The sequence below is a fragment of the Monodon monoceros genome, unplaced genomic scaffold, assembly GCF_005190385.1.
Source record: "Monodon monoceros isolate NGI ecotype Baffin Bay Population unplaced genomic scaffold, NGI_Narwhal_1 Super_Scaffold_6, whole genome shotgun sequence".
NCBI classification, from domain to species: Eukaryota; Metazoa; Chordata; class Mammalia; order Artiodactyla; family Monodontidae; genus Monodon; species Monodon monoceros.
In genome coordinates, this window is record NW_021703783.1 from 94622453 (window position 1) to 94649833 (window position 27381).

The 27381-nt window shown below is 47.4% G+C and overlaps 1 protein-coding gene across 2 annotated transcripts in view; it reads right to left on the bottom strand.

Annotated features, from left to right (window-relative positions):
• Window positions 1-27048, bottom strand: part of PACSIN2 (protein kinase C and casein kinase substrate in neurons 2) — a 141520-nt gene extending 114472 nt beyond the window's left edge. For both annotated transcript variants that reach the window (XM_029204423.1, XM_029204426.1), the window contains exon 1: window positions 26900-27048. The gene's annotated coding sequence lies outside the window, so the exon portion shown is untranslated. The remainder of the gene's footprint in view (window positions 1-26899) is intronic.
• Between the last annotated feature and the right edge of the window lie 333 nt (window positions 27049-27381).

Here is a 27381-nt window from a genome sequence, read left to right on the forward strand (position 1 = left end):
GGGGGGAGAGAGAGAGAAAGAGAGGAAGAGAGAAAGAGAGAAAGAGAAAAAGGCAGGAAGGGAGGGAGGGAGGGAGGGAGGGAGGGAGGGAGGGAGGAAGAAAAGAAAAAGCCTCAGGTTTCCCTGAAGGTACTCTGATGTTGATATGTTAACCTAATAAAACTTTGCTCCCAAATGGATAACTAATAAGGACCTGCTGTATAAAACAAAAACAAAAACAAAACTTTGCTCCCACCTGGCACTCATCCACCTCCCCTCATCCACCTCACCAAATTGAGCCTGGAGATAATGTGAAAACCCACCTGCCAGGGACAAAAGCATGATGCCTATGAGCTTTTGTGCCTGACCCAGGACAGCTGGTTAGCTACACCTGATGCAGAGATGGCTCCAAGTGGAAAAAACACTCCCTTTAGTTGGTGCTTCAGGACATCTGGGAATAAGGAGCAGAGCAAACCAGAAGGAAATGGGAATTAAATTTCTCTTACCTTACCTGTGCCAAAAGATTACAAACCTTTGGCCTATTTGACCATTTCAAGATTAACTTAGCCTGGGGAAGTGCTGAACACATCCCCCTTATTGAGATAGAGGTCTCCTCCTCCCCTTGGCTCACCGACAACGCCACCAATTTAATAACGATGCGATTTTGAAGTCAAGCTGTTGTGAATACACCAAAAGAAGCAAGTCCTTGCCCGAAAGAAGCGGGGTGGGGCGGGGACAGTGGTTGGAAAACAGAAATGAGGCCAATACTTAATTTTCCTCATTCTAAATTAAACCCTAGAGATGGACATATATTGGTTTGTTTCTTCTGTTTGATAACCAAAGGTCAGGAAAGCCGGATGCTCCCTATAAAAAATGAAATCAGGAAGTGTGCAGTGATGGCGCGACTAGAGAGAGACCCTCTCCTTCAGCTGCACACCTCTCAGGGCGGGGTGCTCACCCCCAGAGACTGGCTGGCTCCTCCCAGGGCTGCTCCTGATGGGCTCCACACTCTGCCCCCTGGGGCCAGCACATGGGCATGCTTGGAGGCTCCATGGTGGTCCCAGGCTCTACACACCCCTGGCTTCACTTCCTTCCACACCCAGACCCAGTTCCAGGGCTCAGTAAGGTTACCCTTTCCTACAGCACCCCCATCTGACCGCATGAATCAGTCCTCAGCCAACCCCTCAGAAGGGCCTACCTGGTTTTGAAACACTTGCTAACAGAAAGGGAACAGCACAAAGAACAGCCCCACCCCCGCACTCCACACCAAACACACACTCACACATCTGTCTTCCAGCTTCAGGTAGTTTTAACCTCTGCCTCTACACCACATCATATTCTGAATGAAGGGGTCCAGTCTGAAAAAGACCTTGAAACCTGACAAGTGCTCCCCATCCTATCCCTACCCAGAAATCACTGAGTATACCCACCTTCTCCCCCCAGACTCTACAGCCCTGCCTCCACTTGGAGCCATTCTACCCACCTCCACCCCACCATGCCCTCCCCTCGCCGACTGCAGCGTTGATGTCCATTATGGGTTCATATGGAGCCACCAGCCACCCATCCTCACCCCCACACCACCAGCACAAAGGACACATCAAGGTCATCTTGACTGAGCCTCAGGGTCTGGCACACCGCAAAAGTCCAGAATCAGGAAGCTCGAATTTTAATTTCAAAATGTTCTACATTATCTGGTCAGGCAACTCCAAGTTGATTTCCTTTTCCTCAGAATTAATACAGAAAAAACAAGCATTAGACAGGGGAGAAACATGAAAAGGGAGACCAGGAGCTACACTGGAGACTTAAAAGAGGACAATGATAGCTAGCAAAAGAAAACTTGCTCAATGGGAAAGGAAAAGCCATCCAAACTAAACAAAATGATGCCGCTGTCATAAGCCACAAAGCTCGCCCACAGAAGTGGTCAGCAAGTCTGGCAAACATCCCAGCTGTTTAGGAAAGAGCAGTGGCCACCCAACTGGAACATCCACAAATGTAAGCCAAGGGCAGCATTAAGCTGGTTAAACGAAATTTAAAAGAAGGACCTTGGAGCCTCTCTCCCCTTTCTAGCCATGCTACCACCAGACCAGCTCCAACCCACCACATCTTAGATCTCACACCACAACTGCTCATTCACACCACACGTTCATCAGGACCTTCCAAGGCCCGCACTGTTCTGAGAGGAGAGAGTACGGGACAGACAGGCCGCTGCTTGTGTGATGGTCTAATAGAGAGGGATGGAGGTAACTTAACACGCACTGAGATCCATGTGGGAGCACGATGACTTCAGACATGCAACAGAGATAGCAGGACAGGGAGCAAATTTAGACTGAGTAGTCAGGGAAAGCCCACTGAGGAGGTGGCTTTGGTGCTATAACCAGAAGGATGAGAAAGAGCCATCCAGGCAAAGGACAGTCTAGGAAGTAGGAACCCCATGTGCAAAGACTCTAAGAAGGGGCAGTTATTACTGCATCAAACATTTGCCTCTCTACATACAAACTCTACCCTTTTCTAGCCGTTCCAGAAAACTTTCCTGAAACCCAGATCTGATCTTACCCTACTCTTCTGCTTAAAAGCCTTTGTTGATTCCCAATGCCTATATAATACCCAAGTCCCTGAATTTCTCAAGCGAATTTTACTGTGTGGAAATTATGCGTACCCACACCACACAGAGATACAGACATCTCCACTGTCTCCATGAAGCCTCCCCTGACTACCATCTCCTGGCTGCACCCACAGCTCTCTCCCCTCACACCACTCTGACAGCTGTGGAGTCTGCTACCCGCTCCATACTTGGTTAATGAGAGGAGACATTTCCCATGGCTGGGGTGTGTCCACATCTCTGCCCCCCAACACAGACCAGGACGGAGCCACGCACATCACAGCATTCAGAGGAACACAGGACAGACATCACCACTGACACCCTCGCGCAGAGCTGTGTGTGAGCGGAGGCCGCGCGCTCACATCCCAGGCTGTCCTAACTGCCCTCTGCGGCCGGATGCTGAGAGAAGAGGCTGTGTCAAGGAGCCCAAGGGTGTCATATGCCTACCAGCCCCATGCTACGGGCAAAGACCAAGACCGGCCTGCCTTCAATTCGTGGCTCTGCACCTACTAGCTGGTAAAACTGAACAAATAGCTTAGCTCCCTCTCTGAACCTGTTTCCTTTATGTGTAAAGAGGAGGTAACAGTGTTAGCCTTGAACCCCTACAGTGAGGGCTGGATATAATGTATGTACCTCCCACACGGTAGGGGCTGAACACTGATCCCTACTGTTAGCTTTCAGGCTGGTTAGCTCTCCACAGAGGAGAATTCTATCTCAAGCCCCTAAACAACACCCCTAAACGCAGCTGGCTCTTCCCCTCACAGACCTCACTGGCCACCCACCATGGTGGTTCAAGACCACCCACTCTGAGCTCAGGAGGAAAGACTGCACACACCCCTACTGGCACCATATTCAGAAGTCAGACATGTGCCAAGAGCAGGAGTGGACAGCTACCAAGTGAAACTTAAACCCATTTTCATAAAGATACAACTCAACCTTCTATTTCCCTTACCTCCCTCCTCCCCCTCCCCACACACACACAAACGTGAAAGTAGACGGGTAAGATTGATTAATCCTGCCTCCTAATAATTAAAGCAAAAAATACATTATGCAATGAACTGGAAATTTAATTCAAAGGTTCGTATCTCAACAACCCAGGAGAGTCCAGCCTCAGGATCCATCAGCCAAAAGTCTAAAATTCCTTGAATTACAGCAGCTCAGGACTAAAACCACATAGTCACAGGCATGTGGACTACAGTGAAATGCAGCAAAATACTTCTAAATAGCTCTCTGTACTAAACACAGTTCAGTTAGCATTTCTTGCCAAACTTCTTTCTCCTTCAAAAAGAGAAACGGGGGGGGCTTCCCTGGTGGCACAGTGGTTAAGAGTCCGCCTGCCGATGCAGGGGACACGGGTTTGTGCCCCGGGAGGATCCCACATGCCACGGGGCGGCTGGGCCCGTAAGCCATGGCCACTGAGCCTGCGCATCCAGAACCTGTGCTCCGCAACGGGAGAGGCCACAACAGTGAGAGGCCCGCATACTGCAAAAAAAAAAAAAAAAAGAGAGAGAGACATGGGGACTTCCCTGGTGGCGCAGTGGGTAAGAATCTGCCTGTCAATGCAGGGGACATGGGTTTGAGCCCTTGTCCAGGAAGATCCCACATGCCGCAGAGCAACTAAGCCAGTGAGCCACAACTACTGAGCCGTGAGCCACAACTACTGAAGCCCGCGTGCCTAGAGCTCCGCAACAAGAGAAGCCACTGCAATGAGAAGCCTGCGCACCGCAGTGAAAAGTAGTCCCCACTCACCACAACTAGAGAAAACCCGTGTGCAGCAATGAAGACCCAACGCAGCCAAAAATAAATAAATAATAAATTAAAAAAAAAAAAAAAAGAGACACCAAACAAAACTTGATCCATTCTAAGCAATCCATGCTGGCCCCAACATTCCAAAGAAACATTTTCTAAAATTATTTATTGAGCTTACCATAAAAATTACAATGGCATCACAGGCATCTGGGGAAAAAATGTAGAAATTTAAATTTATGATCTAAAAGATGGTCAAAGAAATAGTATTTTTTTTAACACTATAGAAAACTCATTCTCATAGAGGGAAAATAAAAAGATCTATGTAAGTCTCACTCAGGATTTAAGGGAATCACTGAATAATGCTTTTTTTTAAAATTAATTAATCAATTTTAGCTGCATGGGGTCTTCATTGCTGCGTGAGGGCTTTCTCTAGTTGCAGCGAGCGGGGGCTACTCTTTGTTGCGGTGCGTGGGCTTCTCATTGCAGTGGCTTCTCTTGTTGCAGAGAACAGGCTCTAGGCGCGCGGGCTTCAGTAGTTGCGGTACATGGGCTCAGTAGTTGTGGAGCAAGGGCTTAGTTGCTCAGCGGCACGTGGGATCTTCCTGAACCAGGGATCGATCAAACCCATGTCCCCTGCATTGGCAAGTGGATTCTTAACCACTGTTCCACCACGGATCCCAATAATAATCCTTTTCAAATGCATCAACATCACTTTCCCCATGAAGGCTGCCCTGGGCGCCTGCAGTCATAGATGATATTACAAACCAACAGGTCTAAGAACTAAGGGTCCTCATATTATTCACGTCACATTTGTTCATCCCACAAATGTCTGCCTTCTATTACATGCCAGTACAAAGGTAAGAACTGTGAATTCCAAGGTAAAAGGCAGTCCCTGCCCTCCCCCTCACCTAGCCCAGTGGAAGAAGACCAGCAGGTAGTCAGTCAATCATCCCATACATGAGGAGCACTGGGACAGGTGTGGACCTTGCACTCTGTAGGCCCAGGGGCAGGATACCTTAGGTCAAGGAGAAGGGGGTGAAACTAGAGCTGAATTTTGAAGGATGAGTAGGAGTTCAGCAGGGAAAGATGGGAAGAAAGGGCATTTACAGCAGATGTAACAGGGTCTGTGGAAAGCACATGTGAGAAGGGAAAAACACAAAAGTTCAGTGTGGCAAGAGATGAGGTTGAAGGGGTAAGCAATGGCCAGATCACAAGTTTGGATTTTACTGTGATGGCAACAGGGAGCCACTAAAGAATTTTAATCTGGGGACTTCCCTGGTGGTCCAGTGGTTGAGAATCTGCCTTCCAATGCAGGGGACGCGGGTTCGACCCCTGGTCAGGGAACTAGGATCCCACATGTCGCAGGGCAACTAAGCCTGCATGCTCTAGAGCCCACGCATCACAACCAGAGAGCCTGCATGCTGCAACTACTGAGCCCACACACTCTGGAGCCCGTGCACCACAACTAGAGAGAAGCCCAGGTGCCACAACAAAGATCCCACATGCCGCAACTAAGACCCAATGCAGCCAAGTAAATAAACAAATAAGTAAATGTTAAAAAAAAAAAAAAATAGAAGAAGAATTTTAATCTGGTTAAACAGTTCAACTGCTCCCCACTGCTGATAAGGAAATGAAGACTTAGAAGAGGGAGGCCCATAAACCACTATTTCCATTTTGTTTCCTAAGAGTTAATGACAAATGTTAAATAAAATCCCTCCTGGGCTTCCTTGGTGGCGCAGTGATTGAGAGTCCGCCTGCCGATGCAGGGGACACGGGTTCGTGCCCCGGTCCGGGAAGATCCCACATGCCGCGGAGCGGCTGGGCCCGTGAGCCATGGCCACTGAGCCTGTGCGTCCGGAGCCTGTGCTCCACAACGGGAAAGACCACAACAGTGAGAGGTCTGCGTACCGCAAAAAAAAAAAAAAAAAAAAAATCCCTCCTCCAACACTGAATGATGGAAAGCATGGCCCAAAGACTTCTCACACCTGGGCTTCTCTGTGTCTTAGTTTCCTCATCTGTAAAATGGCCTGTAGCCACCCTATAGGGTTGCTGTGAGGACTAAATGGGTAACACAGGTAAAGGGCTTAGAGCAGAGGAAAAGCTCCATTGCTGTTAGATGCTGGTGATGGTACCAGTAGTGCTAGTACTAGTAATACCAGCAGTATAAGAGCCAAGAGAACTGCACACGGGTAAAAAGTGGACAAACGTTTTACTGCCCCCTGTGAAGCTGCTGGCTAGTGGTACAAAGGTGGAGGCCTCTCAGACCCCTTTGTGACTGAAGAGAAAAGAAGAATGAACACCCATTCCCTGTACACACAGTCATAAAGCTGGGCTGAGGTGGACCAGGAGCCCAGAGTGGAGCCACATTCTCTCAGTCTGATGACAGGTCACACTGCTGCCAGCCCACACAGGAGAGAACGGCCCCTCCCACCTTCCTCAACTGCAGCCACGTCCCCAGCCTGGGCACACCCCCACCCATCCAGGCACAGAAGGCTTATTGTCCCTGCACCTCTCTGTACCTGGCAGGCCTTCACAGTCACCTCTGGAAATGAGACACTGCCCAGAACCCACCACCCACCAGAAAGACCTTAAAGGCTTTGTGCCCAGGCATCTGGAAGGTCTGGAGTAGAGGAAGAGACCCCCTGGGATCCCAGCAGGCATCACCCAGCCCCTTACTCACATGCTGCCCAGTGGTAGCACCTCTTCCATCAAGGGGCTCAAGACATGCATGAAATAAAGAGAAAGCCAGGCTAATGTGAAACTGTCATGAAAGGTGAGAAATCAGGGTGCCTAGAACCACAATTCCCAGACCTTTGGATTTCACCAACTAAAAACTACCCCCCACTTCAAATCTGGAGGACTTTTCAACAAACAGTACTGAAACAATTGGGACATCCACAGGCAAAAACTAAATTTCAATCCATACCTTACACCATACACAAAAAATAACTCAAAATGGATCACAGACCTAAATGTAAAACTATAAAATCTCTACAAGGAAACATTTGTCACCTTGGTTAGGCAAAGATTTTAGTTATGACACCAACCAAAAATGCACAAACCACAGAAGAACAAACTGACTTCATCAAATTTTTTAAACTTCTGCTCTTCAAAACACACCGTCAAGAGAATGAAGACAAGCTACAGACGGGGAGAAAATATTTGCAAATCATATATAAGGACTTATATCCAGAATATATGAAGAAATCTCAAAGCTAATTAATAAAATAAACAACCCAATTTTTTAAATGGGCAAATGATTTGAATAGATAGTTCACAAAGGAAGATATACAGACAGCAAACAAGCACTTGAAAAGATGCTCAACATCACTGGTCATTAGGGACATGAAAATTAAAACTACAATGAGACACCACTACAGACCTACTAAAATGGCAAAAATTAAAAAGATGACCATACCAAGTATTGGCAAAGACATGGAGGAACTGGAATTCTCACTCACTGCTCGTGAGAAATGTAACATGGTTCAGCACTTTAGAAATAGAGAATAATTTGGCAGTGTCTTAAAAAGTTAAACCAACACCACCATATCAACAAGTCATATGACTCTAGTATCTACCCAAGAGCTATGAAAACATACGTCTGTACAAAGACTGGTACACAAATGTTCATAAGAGCTTTATTAGTAATAACCCTAAACTACAAACAGCCCAAATGTCCATCAATAGGTGAATGGAATAACAAACTGTGGCATATCCATACACTGGATTAAAAAGAATGAAACATTGATATATGCTACAACATGGATGAATCCCAAAATAATTTTGCTGAGTGAAAGAAGCCAGACTAAAAAAACAAGTGTACACTGTATGATTCTATTTATATAAAATTCTAGAAAATGCAAACTAATCTACAGTGACAGAAGGCAGACCAACAGTTGCCTGGGTGTAGTGAGGGGCCGGTGGGAGAAGCTATAAAGTGGCTCAGGGAAACTGGGGGGGGGGGGGGTGATAGATATGTTCATTATCTTGAGTGTGGTGATGGCTTAACAGGTGTGTTCATACGTCAAACATTATCAAATTGTATACTTTAAATATGCGCAACTTACTGTCAGTTATACTCAATAAAACTGTTTAGAATTTTGGAGAATTACATAAGGCTGCTAACTTTTTATTTTGTTAAGTAAGGATACTCTTTAAAAAACTACCAGCTCAGGCTTCCCTGGTGGCGCAGTGGTTGAGAATCTGCCTACTAGTGCAGGGGACACGGGTTCAAGCCCTGGTCTGGGAGGATCCCACATGCTGCGGAGCAACTAGGCCCGTGAGCCACAACTACTGAGCCTGCGCATCTGGAGCCTGTGCTCCACAACAAGAGAGGCCGCAATAGTGAGAGGCCCGCGCACGGCGATGAAGAGTGGCCCCTGCTTGCCACGACTAGAGAAAGCCCTCGCACAGAAATGAAGACCCAACAAAGCCAAAATTAATAAATAAATTTAAAAAACAAAACAAAACAAAACGAAACTACCAGCTCATATCAACACCACCAAAAAAAAAGACATTTTAAAACTAAAAGATACAGGACTTCCCTGGTGGCACAGTGGTTAAGAATCCGCCTGCCAATGTAGGGGACACAGGTTTGAGCCCTGGTCTGGGAAGATCCCACATGCCGCAGAGCAGCTAAGCCCGTGCACCACAACTACTGAGCCTGCGCTCTAGAGCCCACGAGCTACAACTACTGAGGCCCGCGCACCTAAAGTCCATGCTCCGCAGCAAGAGAAGCCACCACAATGAGAAGCCCACGCACCACAACGAAGAGTAGCCCCCTCTTGACACAACTAGAGAAAGCCCGTGCTCAGCAACGAAGACATAACACAGCCAAAAAATAGAAACAAAAAACTGAAAGATAAAAGGTCACCATCTTATACTAAAAGAATCCTGCCCAAGAAAAGGCAGTTGCTAATCTTAACATATAAAAGCTACACTGTGAGAACAAGGTTTCAGACCAGCTCTTGTGACCCTCTGGGCCAGGGACATGCTGAGGACTCCACAGTCCTCAGGCAGTCCCCACGCTTGTCTCCATCTCCATCCTGGAGCTACTTCTGGAGGGACGGCACTCCAGCTCCAACGCCACTGGGATGGTCACGTGTACTGTGGGACACTGCAGCTAGGGCAGTGACCCGAGACACTGTGTCCCTCCCCTCCTGGAGGACAAGAAGTCACAAGAAGAATGTGCCCTGAAAGGTTCCTGGAGCGCTGCTTTGCTGCTGCTGAAGTGAACTGACTTGTTTCTAGAAGAGCTGTTTACCCCTGAGCCAGAGTATCGCGGCAAAGAAAAGTTATATATGACAATGTTAAAGCTGTTCACTGGGAATCTTCCAGGCTTAAGTCCATGGATAAAATGGAAATAAAATATGAGCTCTAAAAAAGACCATGATATATAAACTAGAATCCTTCTGATACTGTGCCAGAATGCTAACAAGATCCAAAAGACCTCAAGTCCTAGAAGGAGACTTTGGGTAAAATGGCACAATGCAAGTGGTCCTCCTCTGGTGTGCCTGATTTAATGCCAAGAACAGCTGAGCAGGGAGGCCTGATGTTGAACCCACCTCCCCAAGCCCCAGCTATCAGACAGGGAGGGACACCTCCAAGCTCCGCAGGGTACCATAAGCAGCAGAGATGGCATGGGACAAGCACACTCAATAAATAAGTATGGACTTTGTTATTTCCAGAAGCCAGATACACAATGAATCCAGAGCAGTGAGTGCCCTGCTCCACAAGGACCCCCAGTGCACTTGTGGGAACACCCTAACCTGCACACCCAAGCCCCATCTGCACACACACACCCTGCACACAACCACCATTTGACCACCTCTCAACCTGAAGCATATGTACACGATGGCATGGTCCACCCGGTCCAGTGGGACACAGCCAGGGAAGAGGCCCAAACAGGTCTTGCAATTGGGTAAGGGGTTACTGGGACAGGGAATTATGGTCTAGAAGGGGAGGCCAGGGAAGGAAGCCACAACAGATGCATTCTCCAGCCACCCTGCTCAAAAATCCTACAGGTTGGGCTTCAAACCTAGACTCCTCCAACCCTGCCTCACCTTTTAGACTGGAAACTCCATTTAGAATGCCTCCCGGACTCTCTCAGGACTCGACTTCCAACAATCGCCCCTTGGTCACATAACAAAGGGACAACTTCCCCCTCCAACCCTTGGGGCTTCTCCAGACCCAGCTGCCCAGGAAGGACAGCTGGACGCTGCAACATTTAATTAGCACTGAGCCAGACCCACAGTCCAATTATTCCTCCATGATGTGAGATGGCTATAGAGAAACTTCACCCTGGCATTTAGTCACATTTCAAAATAACTTCAAAGGTGCAGTTTTGTGTTTGACGTGAAGTTGCAGCAAGCCTTAGAAGGAAGCAGAGATTAAAGTTATTAAACGTAAATATTTAAAGAACTAACAGCTGTCAATGCCAGGGGGATGGCAGCTTGCAAACCTCCAGTCAGAATAATGACTCTGTTATGTCAGGGGCTGAGTCAAGATCACTAATACTGTTTCATTCCACCCTCTGCAGAGAATACAAAGTTTTTTAAAGCAACTTTTCAGGAAGTTATTCTGTTCATTGGGTAGTGCCTTAAAAAATTAAAACAAGAAAATAACTGTCTGGTGTGGAAAAAACAGTGTGCATATAAATCTCCTTAGCCAAGTACTAAATAATGTGCATTTCAAATGTCACTCATAAGGCAGTTATTTGGGACTGAGGATGGAATTATGCAATCTTGCTAACAGTAAATATATATTTGGTAGCTTCAATTGTCTGTAACGTCTACCATGTAGAGGCCTGAGAGCATGTTCCACTCATGTTTCCAGCCTTGAGCAAGGCAATTTGATGTGACAGGTGAAAAATTTCTGACCGCTAAAGGAACCAGTCAGAGAATGGACATGTCCAGGACAAAATGGTCACACTTAATTTTTGTTGCCATTTCTGATGATGTCCTCAGGCCTGGCTTGCTGAATTCCACAATCGTAAGCTGCAGACTGATCAAAAGCACCACACTTCCTAGCTATGAGGCCTGTCACTTAACCTCTCTAGGGCCAGCTTTCCACCTGCAAAACAAAGTTGTCATAAGAATAAGTGTAATCATGCATGGAAAAGTAGCACACCTGGCACAAAATACGCCTCAATAAATATTAAATCGTTAAAAATCTATGTGATAATGATGGTGACGTCAAAAGCCAGTTCAGGAAGGTGAAAGTTGGAAGTGAACTGGGAGGTTGGCAAAGAGCCTAGCCCCAAGCAGGCAGGATGAGGCCTGGATGCTCCAGCCCACCAAAGCTGACCTTCCCTCCGTAAGGGACATGAGTTGTCTAACCATATTCTGTCTCCCCCGACTAGAATGTATGGTCTTGGTCTACTGTGTTCCTGCTGTAACCCCAGTGCCTAGAACTGTGTCTGGCACATGACAGAAATTCAAATATTTGTTCAATAAATGAATGGGGATTTATGAACCTGTCAGAAGTGAATGCAAAAATGTTTGTGTCCATTTTGCCGGGTGGGGGCGGGGAGCGGATGGAATCTGTTTTCATGAAATTCTGAAGGAGATCTGAGACCCAAATAAAGGTCAAGAAGCACAGTGCTGAGTTTCAAGCACATATATCAGAACACCGATGACCAAGGTTAGGTGAGTAGGGAAGTAAAATTGCAGAGCAAAATCTAACAAAGAGGAGAGCTTTCCTAGAAAAGAGAAGGCCTCTCAGGGGCTGGCCACCATGCAATTGGCAGCTTAGCCAGGGGCAGGCCCCAGCCTTTAAGTTTGTGGTTTGGATTCGGGAATGTACTTTGCAACTAGAGCCTTTCGTTAAAGAGGAGCAGGAATTTGTTGAATTAAAAAATATAGGGACTTTCTTGGTGGTCCAGTGGTTAAGAATCCGCCTTCCAATGCAGGGGACGCGGGTTCGATCCCTGGTCAAGGAACTAAGATCCCACATGATGTGAGGCAACTAAGCCCGCACACAGCAATTACTGAGCAAGCGAGCCACAACTAGAGAGAAGCCTGCGTGCTGCAACGAAAGATCACATGTGCTGCAACGAAAGATCCCACATGCTGCAACTAAGACCTGATGCAGCCAAAAATAAAATAAAATAAAATAGAATAAAATATTTTTTAAAAATTAAAAATATATATGTATCAGTCTGCCCCAGGAAGGCACCCTAGGAGACACTAGTGAGGGTGAACCAGAATCAATGCCTCAGAGAATTGAGGGATCCAGCAGAATTCAAGATACCTCAGGTGTAAGTACCTTCTTTGCTCCCATGGAGACTTCAGATATTCCTCCTGTTTGAACCTGGTATGGATTCTGAGCTCCCAACCTTGCTTCCAGTTCACAGTTCGGCCCAGCCACAATGGAGATTCCATCTCCACAATATGCCCTGATCCTTGAGGAGGCATGCAGATGCCAGACATACAGAAAGACATATACTAAAGTACAGGGCAAACAACTACTGAGCTTACGCTCTAGAGCCCGTGTGCCACGGCTACTGAAGCCCGCGCGCCTAGAGCCCGCGCACCACAACGAAGAGTAGCCCCGGCTCCCCGCAACTAGAGAAAGCCTGTGCACAGCAACGAAGACCCAATGCAGCCAAAAATAAATAAATTTATTTAAAAAAAATTTTTTTTGAAAAAAATGTACAGGGCAAGAAAAGGGCAACAATAAACATCTACTGAATTCTCCCCCCAAAAGGATCCTTTTTTAATATTAACAAGGTCCTTAGATCCCTAGATGATAGTACTTTTCGCATTCAATGACTGAGGAAATCAAGATGACAAACGGCTATGATAAATTCAAGCTTTAAAATGAACTGGTATTTTATTCATCGTAAGCACAGCCATCATTTTTATACAGTAACATATAAATGTTTTGTGTGTCTGTGTGTCTTTGCTTGTGTACAGAGACAGTAAAAAAAAAAAAAAAAATCCACCTACAAAGTATGCCTGGTGGGTATAGTTGTGAGTGAGCCATCCCTTTGTAATCATCCCCTAGCGTCCTGGAGAACCAGGGTACCTGTGGGGAACCACCAGTGCACTGAAGAGAGAACCTTAAGGCAAATCTGGGTCTAAGGAGTTATTAAGCTTCTGTGAGCCTGTTTTCTCAACTGTAAAGTGACAATCAAAGAGCCACGTGGCAGGACAGTTGGGAGGCTCAGAGGCACACAATGGCTACACTAAATGGGGCTCTTAAAGTGCAGCACTGCCCCAACCAAGTACAGGACACATACTCATTCATCCAGTCCTCACACCAATCCTATCATTATCCCCATTTTAGAGGTGAGGTAACTGAGGCACAGAGAGATCAGTAACTTTCCCAGGGACCCACCATAAATTGCAGAACTGGGATTCAAGCCCAGGCAATCTGCCTGCAGAGCTCGTGATGTGATAAACTCGCCACGTAACACCTGCAGCACGAAACACCAGGCTGGCCCATAACCAGAACTCAGCAGGGCTTGTCCCACTGCTCCAAGAAGGCCCTCCTACAGGGGAGAGCAACCTGGGACCAAAAGCCAGCCCCCCATCAACAGCAGGAGCCTTTGCAGCCCCTGTAGATACTGAAAATCTTCTACCCCTACCCCAGGGAGGGAAAGTTCCCTCTTCTTACCCACCCCCCCAGGAGTTCGGGGTGGGGTGCAGTGGGGCGTAGGTTGCTGACAGAGTTCGCTTCTTGAGAGTGGGCCTCCACCTCTTCCAATCACACCACTAACATTAAGTTTCTGTAAGGCAGGGATTTAAAGGTTTGGGAGTTTTCTCCCCCTGCCTCTTTACTTGTTAGTTAAGAGAGCATGTTATTTTCAACTATTTCTAAATTTCATGAACCTGGAAGTTCCTACTGGAAGTTATAGACAAAAAGCACAAGTCCAAAATAGCAATTCTGGAGCAAAAAAAAAAACTTCAAGGAAGGTGACCTGTCTGAACTTTAAAGGGAGACAATGAGGGACTTCCCTGGTGGCGCAGTGGTTGAGAGTCCACCTGCCGATGCAGGGGACACGGGTTTGTGCCCCGGTCCGGGAAGATCCCACATGCCGCAGAGCAACTAAGACCGTGCGCCCCAACTACTGAGCCTGCGCTCTAGAGCCCACAAGCCACAACTACTGAGCACGTGCGCCTAGAGCTCGTGCTCCACAAGAGAAGCCACCGCTGTGAGAAGCCCGCACACCACAACGAAGAGCAGCCCCGCTCACTGCAACTAGAGAAAGCCCGCGCACAGCAATGAAGACCCAACACAGCCAAAAATAAATAAATAAATTTTTAAAAATAAAGGGAGACAATGAGACAGCCCAGCCCAGCCCACCCCCAATCAAGCAACTTCAGACCCACACCTGCAAAAGCAAGAAGGAAAGAAATCCAAAAGATAAAAAAAGTCTGGAATGTACTATACCAATCACTTCACTCGGTTTTCATAAAAGGAGGCATACTGCAGCACTCCAATTATCCAATCAAATTATTTTTTTTCCATGACTTCCGCATGGCCAGGACTACCACCTCAGGCCCCACTTCAAGGCCCTTTTTTTGTGGGACTCTCAGGCAAGGCCTACCTCTGGACTCCAGTCACCGGCCCCAGTTCTAAGAAGCAGAAGAAACTTGATGGAACACCGTGCACCTGTCCAACCCAGAATAAAGCTGGGGTTAAGGGCTGCTAAGGAATCATGCTTCATGGTCCAAAGGTCCATGTCCTGAAATAAAGTAGCCCCATTCCATTACATGCCACACCCTGCCAAGCTGGAGCAATTGGGCAGAGATTTCTCAGGAAATAAAACAGGAAACGTGGAAAGGACAAAGGGGAAGCCAAAAACGTGTGCCTCTGGGGCTTGGTAGTTACCATCCAGCTTGGCTGAGAAGCCATAAGGATGTCTTGGGACTTCCACCCAGCCTCTACCAGAGCCGTCACCACACACACAACCAACAGCTCAGCCACTTGCCCAGGCAACAGCCAACTCAGACATGTTTAGGCATCTGTGGAAACCAGGGCAAAGTACAATTTCCGTACTTCTGATAAAAACACAGATTACCAAGCACAGAGCAAAATATTACTCTAAAATTTGGGTTTATTGACTAAATAAACAGGTGGGGAGGGGAAGCAGGAAGCTAGACAGCATCTAGCTGAGCCAATGCAGTCAGATTAGCCCTACACTGCTGGCATCAAAAACCTACTTGTGCCTGAGAAACAAAACTCTTGTTATGCTTCTGTGTTGTTTGTGATTAGTTCCTCTTATTTCTACCTGAGTATATACTAATGTTTTCTGTTTTGTTGTGTTGTGAACGTCAGACTTTCTTAGCTAGGATAAGAGGAACCAAGAAAAGAGGAGTTTTTGCCCAGGATGAGGCCAGAGAACTAAAGAGGAAGCAGCCTTCTTGGGGTGGAGGAGTGTGATGGAGGCACAGCAGGAATCCAAGAGAGAGAACCCGAGGGTGAGAGTTGAGGTCTGGCCACTGCTCCCCACCTGGGGCCCTCCTTGTCCCTGCTAAGCACCTTTTCCTTTGCAAACCCTGAAAATGAACCACCAGGAAACTAGGACTCCACTTAATCTTCAGGTGAATACCTAAGGAACAGTGGAAGGTGAAAAAGTAAGCCAGCCCATGGTGAAGGGACATGGTAAAGGACACAGTGACTTCAGAACAGAAAAACAAACAAGACAAAAAAGAAAAGAAAAGGAAAAAAAAGTGTAAGCACCAACACTATAAACCTCCCAATACTTCTCGGACTTCCCTGGTGGTCCAGTGGTTAAGAATCCGTGCTTCCAGTACTGAGGGCACGTTCGATCCCTGGTCGGGGAAGTTCCACATGCTGCGCACTGCGGCCAAACAAACCAACCTCCCAGTACTTCTCTGAGATGTTTGCCTCTAGCAATGGTAGGAATGTCCGTGAGAGCAGCATCTAGAAGCTACACAGGCAAAATCCAAAGGATCTCGAGATCCCCCAGGCTGTCCTGATGTGTGACGATACCAGCAGAAACAACCTTGCATGGTCTTTCCCACTATGCGTATTTCAAGTGAGGAAAAGAAAAGAAGAACAAGTTCAGAGAGACTGTGGTTCAGAGTATCATGACAGCTGAATTGATGAAGGAATGCAACCACAAACATTTACAACCTAGGGAATGCAGAACATTGGCTCAGGTGATCAATAAAGAAAGTAGTAAGGACTTTTTCAAAGACTGTTTCTTGTTTATGAAAGTAAAAACATCTAATTCAAGTAAAACGATATCCAGAAACTTAGGAGGAAATGTGACTCATTTAAGAAAACCTCACAAAAGTTTATCTCACAGATACTTGGAAGTTCTAAAGGCCAAAGCATTTTAAAGAGAAAAAAAAAAAACTCCCTCAATTTTTTTCATCCATAAATATCAGAAAGATAAACCCAGAAGCAACGGAGTAGGCTTTCAAAACACTCTAAGATGTTCATACCCTTTAATCCAAGATTTCTATTTCTGGGAATTTATAGCCAGGAACTAATTACACAAATGAGAAAAGAAAAATGAAATTGTAAACTGCAAATTCATCTAGAATAGCAAAAAAAAAAAAAAAAAAAAAGTGGAAATAACCTAAAATGTCCATCATTAGGGGAATGTTTTAACCTCATTACATTAACAGGATCAGGGCTTCCCTGGTGGCGCAGTGGTTGAGAGTCCGCCTTCCGATGCAGGGGACATGGGTTCGTGCCCCGGTCCAGGAAGATCCCACATGCCGCGGAGCGGCTGGGCCCGTGAGCCGTGGCCGCTGAGCCTGCGTGTCTGGAGCCTGTGCTCCGCAACGGGAGAGGCCACAACAGTGAGAGGCCCGCATACCGCAAAAAAAAAAAAAAAAAAGTACGTAAAGAAACATTAACAGGATTACACAACCATTAAAAATCTTTTTAAGGACAATGATAAAAACATGATATTTGATAAAATATTTAAGGGAATCTGAAGAATACAATTGTGACAGTGTAGATTGACGAGAAGGGGACAACCACATGTAGCCAGTATAGGCTTCAAATTCTCTCCCCTGTTTACAACACTAATGACCTTGGACTAAGCACATGATCTCACTACCTGCAGGGCCCTCATGTTCAAACTGGTAACCTCAGAGTCTTGAGTGTTGCTGTGAGGACAGAGGCAATGCCTCTTGCTTCTTCTGAAGCATGGAACAAAGTAGTCAGTAGGCGGCAGCTACTGCTTCTAAAATACATAAAAACCCCTATGCATACGCAAAGTAAAATACAGAGTTCTTTATTAAAAAAAAAAAAACCTCTATTTTCTATGTTGTACCTTCAATTTTTAAAAGACTAGAAAGCAAAAACACAAAACAAAAAAAAAAGCCTTTTGACACAAAAGTGACAAATATTTACAAGCATAAAAACAAAGATCTGGGCTTCCCTGGTGGCGCAGTGGTTGAGAGTCTGCCTGCCGATGCAGAGGACACGGGTTCGTGGCCCGGTCCGGGAGGATCCCGCATGCCGCGGAGCAGTGGGCCCGTGAGCCATGGCCGCTGGGGCCTGCGTGTCCGGAGCCTGTGCTCCACGGCGGGGGAGGCCACAGCAGTAAGAGGCCCGCGTACCGCAAAAAAAAAAATTGCTCTAATTTACCTGTACAAATGATGTTCATTTGATATCACAATATCAACAAAATGTGAAGCTCTTTTACAAAGTGTAGTACAAATGAATGCTTTAAAGAAATGTAATTTCTTCTCCCCAAATAAGTGCTTTTTCTTTTTTTATTTTTTAAATTTATTTATTTGTTTGTTTATTTATTTATTTATGGCTGCGTTGGGTCTTCGTTGCTGCGTGCAGGCTTTCTCTAGTTGCGGAGAGCGGGGGGGGGGGGCTACTCTTCATCGCGGTGGCTTCTCTTGTTGTGGAGCACGGGCTCTAGGTGCGCGGGCTTCAGTAGTTGTGGCTTGCGGGCTCTAGAGCACAGGCTCAGTAGTTGTGGCGCACGGGCTTAGTTGCTCTGTGGCATGTGGGATCTTCCTGGACCCCAGAAGGGCTCAAACCCGTGTCTCCTGCATTGGCAGGCGGATTCTTAACCACTGCGCCACCAGGAAAGTCCCTCCCCTAAGTAAGTGCTTTTTCAATCTCATATGACACCAAGGCGAGGCAAGAGCATTCCCACGGAAGCCAGGAGCTCTGGACTGTTTAGAAGCCTCTCCCTTTCTGCCCTTATCTCCCCACCGCATAAATTATTGCAAACTTTTGGATTATCTTAATCAAGTTAGTTGTAGGCATAGATCCTGTCTTAAACAAAAGACCACATAACTTGCCTCTTTTCTATGTTTCTGAGAAGTGGGGAAGGGAGATTAACTTAAAGATTTTTTTCATATTTGAGGGCAAGTGACTCAGAATACACTTATTCAAGACAGCACGTAAGTGTGGCTTCAGAGCCAGGCTGAGGGTCAGCTCTGCCGGTGACCCTGTGAAGGTCACTTCATCTCTCAGAGCTTTGGTTTACTCATGTGTAAAGTGAACTTTATCTTGTTGCAAGAATTAAATGAGCAGGAGCGTAAAGCTTCTTGTACGGTCCCTCAGAAAGCCCCAGAGGCCTGTCCCAGACGGTGATGCCCTGCCCCCGATCTACCCCCCTCACTGGCTGCCCTCGCTCCTCAGCTGATGGTTACCTTCACTGGTGCAGAGGGCACAACTGCTTCCTTAATTAAAACATTGTCATGTCCAAGCTAAACAGCACCCAGGTAGGCCCGCTCCATCCTCCAGCAATCAGTCAGCTACAAAACCCAACAGCAGGCCTGGAGGTCCACATGGGGTGCAGAGCCTGCTCTGTGGTTCTTCTGAAGACCACAACTCACAGACGTGGCGCGCTCAGTTGGCGACAACATAACTGGATACAATGGAACACAAACGTACTTTAAAATATGAAAATGTTCACAAACTATGGTTTGGGTATCACTTTACAATAATAAAATTTCATTTATTCAATAGGAAACTTCAAAGCACTAGCCACAGCTTTTTCTATATGTGAAAGACCACCCTGCAGGCCCCAGCAGAGACCCCCATAACTAGGCTCTCTAAGAGCTATAGACTTGGGCTGAGGCCCACCTGGGGTCCTGGCTGGCCAGCCTCAGTCAAAACCAATGACCCTCCAGTCCTCCCTCTTATCCTCCTCTGAAAAATGAAGAGGGGAGCAAATCAACAAGGCTGTTCTGAAAACAAAATCAGGACTATGGGAAAATTCCTGGTAAACTGAAAATGCCTACACAATCAAGCCATTCATATATATATTTTTTTAATTATAGAGTCAAGTTATTACTTAAATATTAATTCTAAAAGTAAAAGGCCAATGGAACAGTTTGGAAATCAAGGAGAAACTTTCCGTACTTCTACAACCTTAACTATAGTTGCTGTATATTGTTTTAATATTTTACACTTGTGATGAGTATACCTATTGCTTTACAATTTGCTTTTTCAAGCCTTTAAATTTTTCATTACTTAAGTATGAGCTACTGTCACCATCACACATGGTCCCTTCCAATTCTGAGTCACTAAGGCTAGTCACAACACCAAGGGTCAGGCTTTCTATAACCTAGGTAACATTCAACTCAAGCACAGAATCACCAACCCAGATGGGAGCAAGGCCTCTGTGTGGCAGGGCTGCCCTCAAAATCCAGAAAGGAAAAGACCGCCCTCAAGCCTTCACCCCAACAAAGGGGACAGAATCAGAGAGAAGCCTGGAGGTGGAAAGAAGAGACAAGACAGGCCCTGTAAGGGGCGGGATGGGAGTATGTTCCATGCAGGGTCAGAAGCCTCATCCATGTCGACAACCTCAACAGCATCCCTGTGACCCTGAGTCACCAAGGAGAGGTCCGAGTATACTGAATACACTTAGGCTGAGAAAAGAATAACACATCTTAGAAGGATTTTCAATAGAATTGGATAATATAACATCAGTTTGAGCCCTTTAAACGTATATTTCTCTTAATTAGCAAATTCACTCAAGTAGACCCTGCACTTTGAGCGATACGGAAGTTACTGCGCTGGCACCATGAATCAGGCACAGGTGCTGAGCTCTCGGGGTCTATGGTCCGCTCCCTCACACTGCCCTCCCCAAGTTGTATGAGGAGGGGGCTGTCAATATCCTGGTTTTGGAGATGTTGAAATATTTGGCCAAGGAAGACCACGGTTACCTAGTAGTAGAGCTGGCACTCAAACCCAGGGCTGTGTGGCTCTGAAACCATGTTACTTCCTATACCTTACTGCAAATACTACCTTTTTTCTGCAGGAACTGGCGGTGAAAGTTACACACTAACTGCATGGATTTGTGAGCATAAGCCATATGAAAAGAGAGGCAGAACCCAGGCAGATGCTGTATTACCAACTAAAAACGTAAATTCAGGCAAAGGAACTGAGTTAAGACTGACGCCAGTCCTACTGTGGAAGCCCCTCTCATCAGAGTTTAGCACTGCTTCCTAAGAACTTCCACACTAATCCTTGAGCCTCCAGGGACATAAGTGACTTTTGTTAAAATAAGCCACTTGAATCACCCCTCCCCCATCTGCATTTCTGACTTCTCACCTGACGCTTTCACTTCTGGGCAGAGCTTCAACCTGCTGTGTCTACTACCCCAAAACAGCTCCCTATTGAACTCCACCCTCCAGGAGGAGGTTCAAACCCGAGCTTGGCCTGCAAGGCAGGTCACACAACCTGAAGTCTGCCCACCCAGCCTTCCCCCCCTCCACCCTCAGCAGCCCCTTCACACCGTCAAGTTCTTTACAACGCCGTGCCTCTGCCTGGGCCTCTCCTTCCAGTCACTGCCACCTGGAGAGCGCCTGGAGAGTGGCAAAATCACTCCGAAGTCACCTCCCTGAAGGCCAGCTTCTGTGCAGTGTCCTGAGGGCGGTCAGATCCACCCTCCTCTGTCTGCCCCTACTTTGTACACACTCCCATCTGCTACTGTCACAAAGATGGGATCGCTTCTACGCTCACCTCCTGACAGTCACCTGAATCTCGGGATCCCAGGACTGTGAGGAGAGACAAGTGTCAGGGGCACTGCACACACAGTGGCCAGGAAGGCTCCCTTCGACCCACCTTGCCCAGCTCCCATCATCGGCGTACACTCCTTCCGAACACTCAGCCCAGGAGTGAACTTTAAATAAAAAGCAGGCACTTCGACACAGCAGCCTAATGGAGTTCCCCAGCTCGTTACTGACAACTCTGCCGCTCTATCAATATATAAATCACAGACAGGCCTCTGGAAAAAAAGAGCCAACAGATGCAAGTTTCCTGGTCAGAGAAGGGCCCGTGAATACCAGCAGACCTCAAGGCAGGTTGTGTAGTTAACTGGATGCCATCCCTGCACAGTGGCAGCAGCCTGGAGTCTACACTTCATCGTGGGCCTTGCCCTCTAACAGCCTCATCTCACCAATGCCTCTCTGGCGAGTAACTCACCTAGGGAAGCTGACACATGACATCACGCTTTATGTTCGATGTCAGTGAGGCTGTGCATGTCTGCCTCATCCTCTCCAGTATTCTAAAGAAATGCACTGTGAAATGAGCAAATACCCTTTTCCATGCCTGGAGAGTGAATGATGTCAGCCAGTCTCCTTACAGGTATCAGACATAACATAATAGGAAGACTGGAGGACACACACATATACCACATTTGAGTGGTACCTACCGTATACCATCCTATTACCTCCATGTCTGATTATTCAGAACATCTTTATTATGACGATTCTTTTCATCAGTAATAAACCATTTAACATCTGTGAGGCTTTAAAGTTTAGTATTTTTTTGCTTACACAAGCCCTTTATATAGCTGATACACTGTATTCTGTTAATAAACTGAAAAAAAAACAGTCCCTAAAATATTCAGAATCTGGCCAGAAGGCCACAAGAAGTCACTGTTGGATAGTCATGGTCATTGGCACAATCCACACCCAACTCTCAAACCCACCCAGCAGCTCTGGGCCCAGGGAGGGGCCTCTCAGGCTGCAGGAAAAGTCTCATCTGTGAGGACATATTCGACAGAACAAGTCAAATGTTTGGAATTTTCACTTAACATTTATTTCACAAGTTTCTCAAGTACCACTCAACAGAAAAGTAATCATCTCAATGTACTCTTTAATCAATAAACATTAAACAACTCTGCTCAAAACGCTCAAGTCCCACAAATGTTTCCCTATGAAAAGTATGGCACAAAAAAATAACAAAAACAAAATAAGTAACCTTTTGACAGTCAGGCAGAAAGGTGTTTAGTGATCCAAATTCAGACAAAAAAAAACAGTCCTTTCAGCAGATGCACAAGTATTTCCTCTGCAAGTGACACATCCTGGGATATCTACACTGCCAAACATAACCAACCACCAAGGAAGCAAAACCTAATGGAAAAACCCCAAGCTGGCAACCAGGAGCCCTGACTCTGGTCCCAGGACAGGCCGCTGGCTGTGTAATGCTACTAAAGTGGTGGACAGGTCTGGTACCCCTTTCTCCATCAGAAGAAGGAATATCCATCACCACCCACACTGTTCAGAAATATTCTGGGGACAAAAAATGAGAGGTGAAAATGCTTTGGAATGTGTCTTCCATAAATACAAGTCATCATTATTATTAGCTCAAAGATGACCAGGAAAATAGGGTTACAGAATATCAGAGGTGAGAGGGAGCTTAGAGATGGGATGATCCAGGAATCCCTAATCTGGGGTCCAGGCCTCTGATGCTGTCCACAAGTGTGCTTTCTGGGAAGAAGTCCATAGTTGTTATCAGATTCTCAAAAGGTTAAGAACCTCCAAGGCTCTCCTTTTACAAACATGAAAACTGAGACCATAAGATATGTGATTGTCCTAGGCCTCAGGGTTAGTCAGGAAAAGGCTGGACAGAGCCCAGGGTTCCTAGTCTCCATCTATGCTCCTCTCCATCTATGCTCCTCCCCCTCTACTATCACACATTCCAGGGAGGAAAAAAGTCACATAAAGCTCATATAGCTAAATAAATAAATTTTTTAAAAAAGGGGCTTCCCTGGTGGCGCAGTGGTTAAGAATCCGCCTGCCAATGTAGGGGACACAGGTTCGAGCCCTGGTCCAGGAAGATCCCACATGCCGCGGAGCAACTAAGCCCCTGTGCCACAACTACCGAGCCTGCGCTTTAGAGCCTGTGCTCCGCAACAAAGAGAAGCCACTGCAGTGAGAAGGCCGCGCACCACAACGAAGAGTAGCCCCCACTCGCCTCAACTAGAGAAAGCTGCGCACAACGAAGACCCAACGCAGCCAAAAATAAATTAAAAAAAAAAACAAAAACCCCCACACCCCGTGGTTTCTAAAGTTATAGCAAAATTTCCATCCTTTTTTTTTTTTCTTACTGCTTCTGAGGCCTTTGATCGCTGAGGCCTTTGACTGTTGAGATAGCATTTTATTCATTCTATATTCTCATATGCTGTTCTTTCAGTGCCTAATGTCAGGAAACACTCAGATGATGTTTTAATATTGAAAATAAAGATTTTATTCTAGGAAACAAGAAAACTAGACTACATGATGCTGTTTTATTAAGCAAACAGATAAACATACAATCATGGGAATGACTACAAGCTAATATATAACGTAAGTAAGGAGTTTTTGTCATTTTGTGTTTCTAATTAAAATACCAAAGCTTGTGCTCTTAGATGGCCACTGCCCCTCGAATAGCTACCATTGGAACCACACATACGCCAAGAATGTTGCACTGTGCAGAATACTCTGAGAATTCTTCTTTTAACACTGCCTCCAGTCAGCATAGCATAATCGTCTGAACACCACCAGTCTCAAGGAACTCCTACACAGCCATCCCAGGGACCACTACTGGGCCCATCAGGAACCAGGTTTCAGGCACTGACATGCTTTCAGGTATGTGAAGGATCACTGCCAGGGCCATAAAGTAAGGTCTCTACCTGTGGAATGCACACTGACTGACTTCGTAACTAAGGCACTGCTGCGCTGCCTTCAGGTATGCCGCTGCACTTCCAAACAATCTTAATTGGAAAAAAACTGAGCCAGCACTATCGCTCATGTGAATGTGGTCATTACCCAAATAATCTACAGGGTGGCCTCCACAAAGTCACCAGTACAATCTGATGGCAGATAAGGCAGGCCCGAGTCAGATGGGAGGTCCAGGTAAGGGTAGCCAGAGAGCACTTGGTAAAAGCTATCATGATCTCTAAACACAAGGTGCCATTACTATTATTAAGGAATCTATGCCACCTTTTTGATATTCCATAACATCCTGGAATCAACTGTGACCTGGTCAGAAGAAGGAAACCTGAGCACCAGGCCCTTAACTTGGTCTGCACAGATTATTATTTAAGTGAATAATTATTATTATTTAAGTGAATAATAATTATTCAAGTAAATAATAAGAAATGAAAAAATGTAAGGACAAATGCCCCTCATCTCCCACCCCAGAAATTGCCTGGCCATCAGAGATCTGGACTGGGCATCCAAGACTGGGAAAGACAACTTTATCTCCCAGCAACAAGCCATGTTCAAAACCTAGATATTGGGACTTCCCTGGTGGTCCAGTGGTTAAGACTCCACCTTCCAATGCAGGGGACCTGGGTTCGATCCCTGGTTGGGGAACTAAGATCCCACATGCTGCGGGGCAACTGAGCCCACGTGCCCAACTAAGATCCGACACAAATAAATTAATGAATGAATTAATTAATTAATTTTTAAAAATCAACACGCTTTATAAAAAAGGACATGGAGTATTTATTTTAAAAAAACAGATACAGCTTTCTATATATGCCTGCTGTTAGATCATTTAAATATTATGACCTATATCTTATACATTTGAGACTAAAAGTAATAAAGTTTCAGTTCCCCAACAGCGTGAGCTAAGAATGATATTTCCATTCAAATGAATTTTTATTCTTCTCCAAAAAAGTGAATTAAGAGTGCAGACCTAATCACTCATCTATTCCTCTGTGTTACGTTACTTTCCCAAGTAATAAGTATCATCAGGCTAATGGCCAGTTTCTTTAAAGCCGCAAGACAATTGTCAAAAGAAAAACACACCACAGAAAAGTTTTTGATGTAGTGGTCTCATATCTCAACTAACATAACCTCACCAAGGAGACTGTGAAACTCTAGAATTAAGTTTAAGTGCACACAGATTATTGTTTCCCACGTGAATCAAGAGAAACCCCAGTTGCACTGGCTCCCATTCAATGCCTCTATGGGGAGGCTGCAGGCAGGCTTGTGAATCAAGTGTAATAAGAACTTTCATGCAAGAAGGGGAGGGCTGGCATTCAACCGAGCCCACCTGGTTGGCTCCCTTGCCCTGGGTTAAAACAGAACTTCAGCATATTGGGATAACTGAAGAGGAAGGAACTACAGAGAAGGGAAGGAATTGGTGTGAGCTCACCGCCCGTGGCCCAGGTTTAAATTCTCTGAGCTGGTCTCCTGATTTTCATCAGGACAGCCAGGGTGTGTTTGGTAAACAGTGTAATGAGTAGCCGTGGAGTCTCTGAGCAGCCAACCCTCCTTAACCACAGAAACACAGGACAGTTGGGGTAAAGGAGAGAAGACAAGACCCAGGAATGGTGCACAGACCCCACCTGAAGGCCGCCTTCCCTCAGGCACCCAACCCGAGAGCAGCATCCTCAAAGGCTGCAGCTGTGTGGGACTCCCGGCGAAAGCACAACTCGCTCCCCTGACCAACTCCTCTGAAAAGAAAACCAGCCTTCCCAGGTGGAGCTGAAACCCAACAAGCCACTGAAACTGAGCAGCAGCAGAAATCACTACCTCTCCAATCCTAGGCCTCTCCGGATGCCCCAGCAGGCTGGAGACTCACGTTTCTAAAAATGACAGTCTGGGAAAACTACGAGGGGCAACCGGGCAAACACCCCCAGCCTCTCCTGCCCGTTCCCCCAGTCCTAGGACCTGCTCACAAAGAACGGCTTGCCATCCCCCCGCCCCACAGAGCCAGAAGAGGGACAGGGAGGGTGGGAAGGAAGGAAATGGAGGACGGTCATCAAAGCGCCCTAAATAAGCGCGTCCGCATATGTGTCCCGCCTGCTCTGGCCGCCCCCTCCCCTCCAGGCCACCCTCGGGCCCAGCCCTGCCCTCTAACCGGCGCCTACCGGGCCCCCTCTCCTCCGGCGCGGCTCCCCGAGACGCCCGCGCTTCCCCCAGGGAACCCCTGCACCCCTCGGCTTCCCCGCATCCCCTCCCCAAGTCTCTCCTAAAGTCGTCCGTCCCCCCTTCTGCGGCAGCGCTCTTGCCTCCGCGGGCCCCGCTCCCCAACTTCTCTCTCCAGCAAGCCCTCAACCCGAGAACTCGTCCTCTCCTCTGTGGCGCCCCCGCACCAACCCCGCACCCCTCGGCCCCCAGCTTTCCTCAAGCCCAGCCCTCCGGAGGCCCCTCGACGTCCTCTCTGGCGCCCCCCTCGGCCCCCGGACGCCCCTCGGCGCCCGCGGTGGCCCCAGAACACACCCCCTCCCACAGCGACAGGAAGTTCGCGCGCCGGCGGCGCGGCCCCAGAGGCTGCCCTCGGGCGCGGAGCGCGGCCCCAGCGTGGCGGCCTGACAGGGCGCGGGCCCGGCCGCCGACCAGCGCTCCGCGTCCGTCCGCGGCGCCCCAACCGTCGCGGCGTGCCCCTCACCTTGGCCGCTGTTCGCCTCCCGACACGCCGCGCACCCTTCTCTGGCCGCGACCGCGTCTTCAGCCCCGGCTCCGGCCCCGGCCCGGCTCCCGCCCTCGCTCTGGCCGCACTGTCCAGCCCTGCCCTGCCCCGCCGCGGCCGCTTCTGCCGCCAGCCCCGAGCGCCCCGCCCCCGCCGCGCCCGCTGTGCTCGCGCCATTGGCTGCTGGGAGCCTGCCCCGCCCCACAGCCCCTTCAGCGTCCCTGATTGGGCCATAGTAGAGACGAGGCGGCACGCCCCCTAGCGCGCCAAAGGGACCTCCCGTGGGCGTCATTGGCGACTACCTTTGTCAATCAAAGGGGGAGAGCCTGCTTAACTGAGGAGAGGGCGGCTGGGGTCACTTTCCCCGGGTCGCTCAGAGGCTGAGGTCCGCAAGACTTACTGCCTGGAGTCAGTGTTTCAGCTTTGCGGGCGCCCAGAGGTGGGGGCCGCGGGAGGGTCGC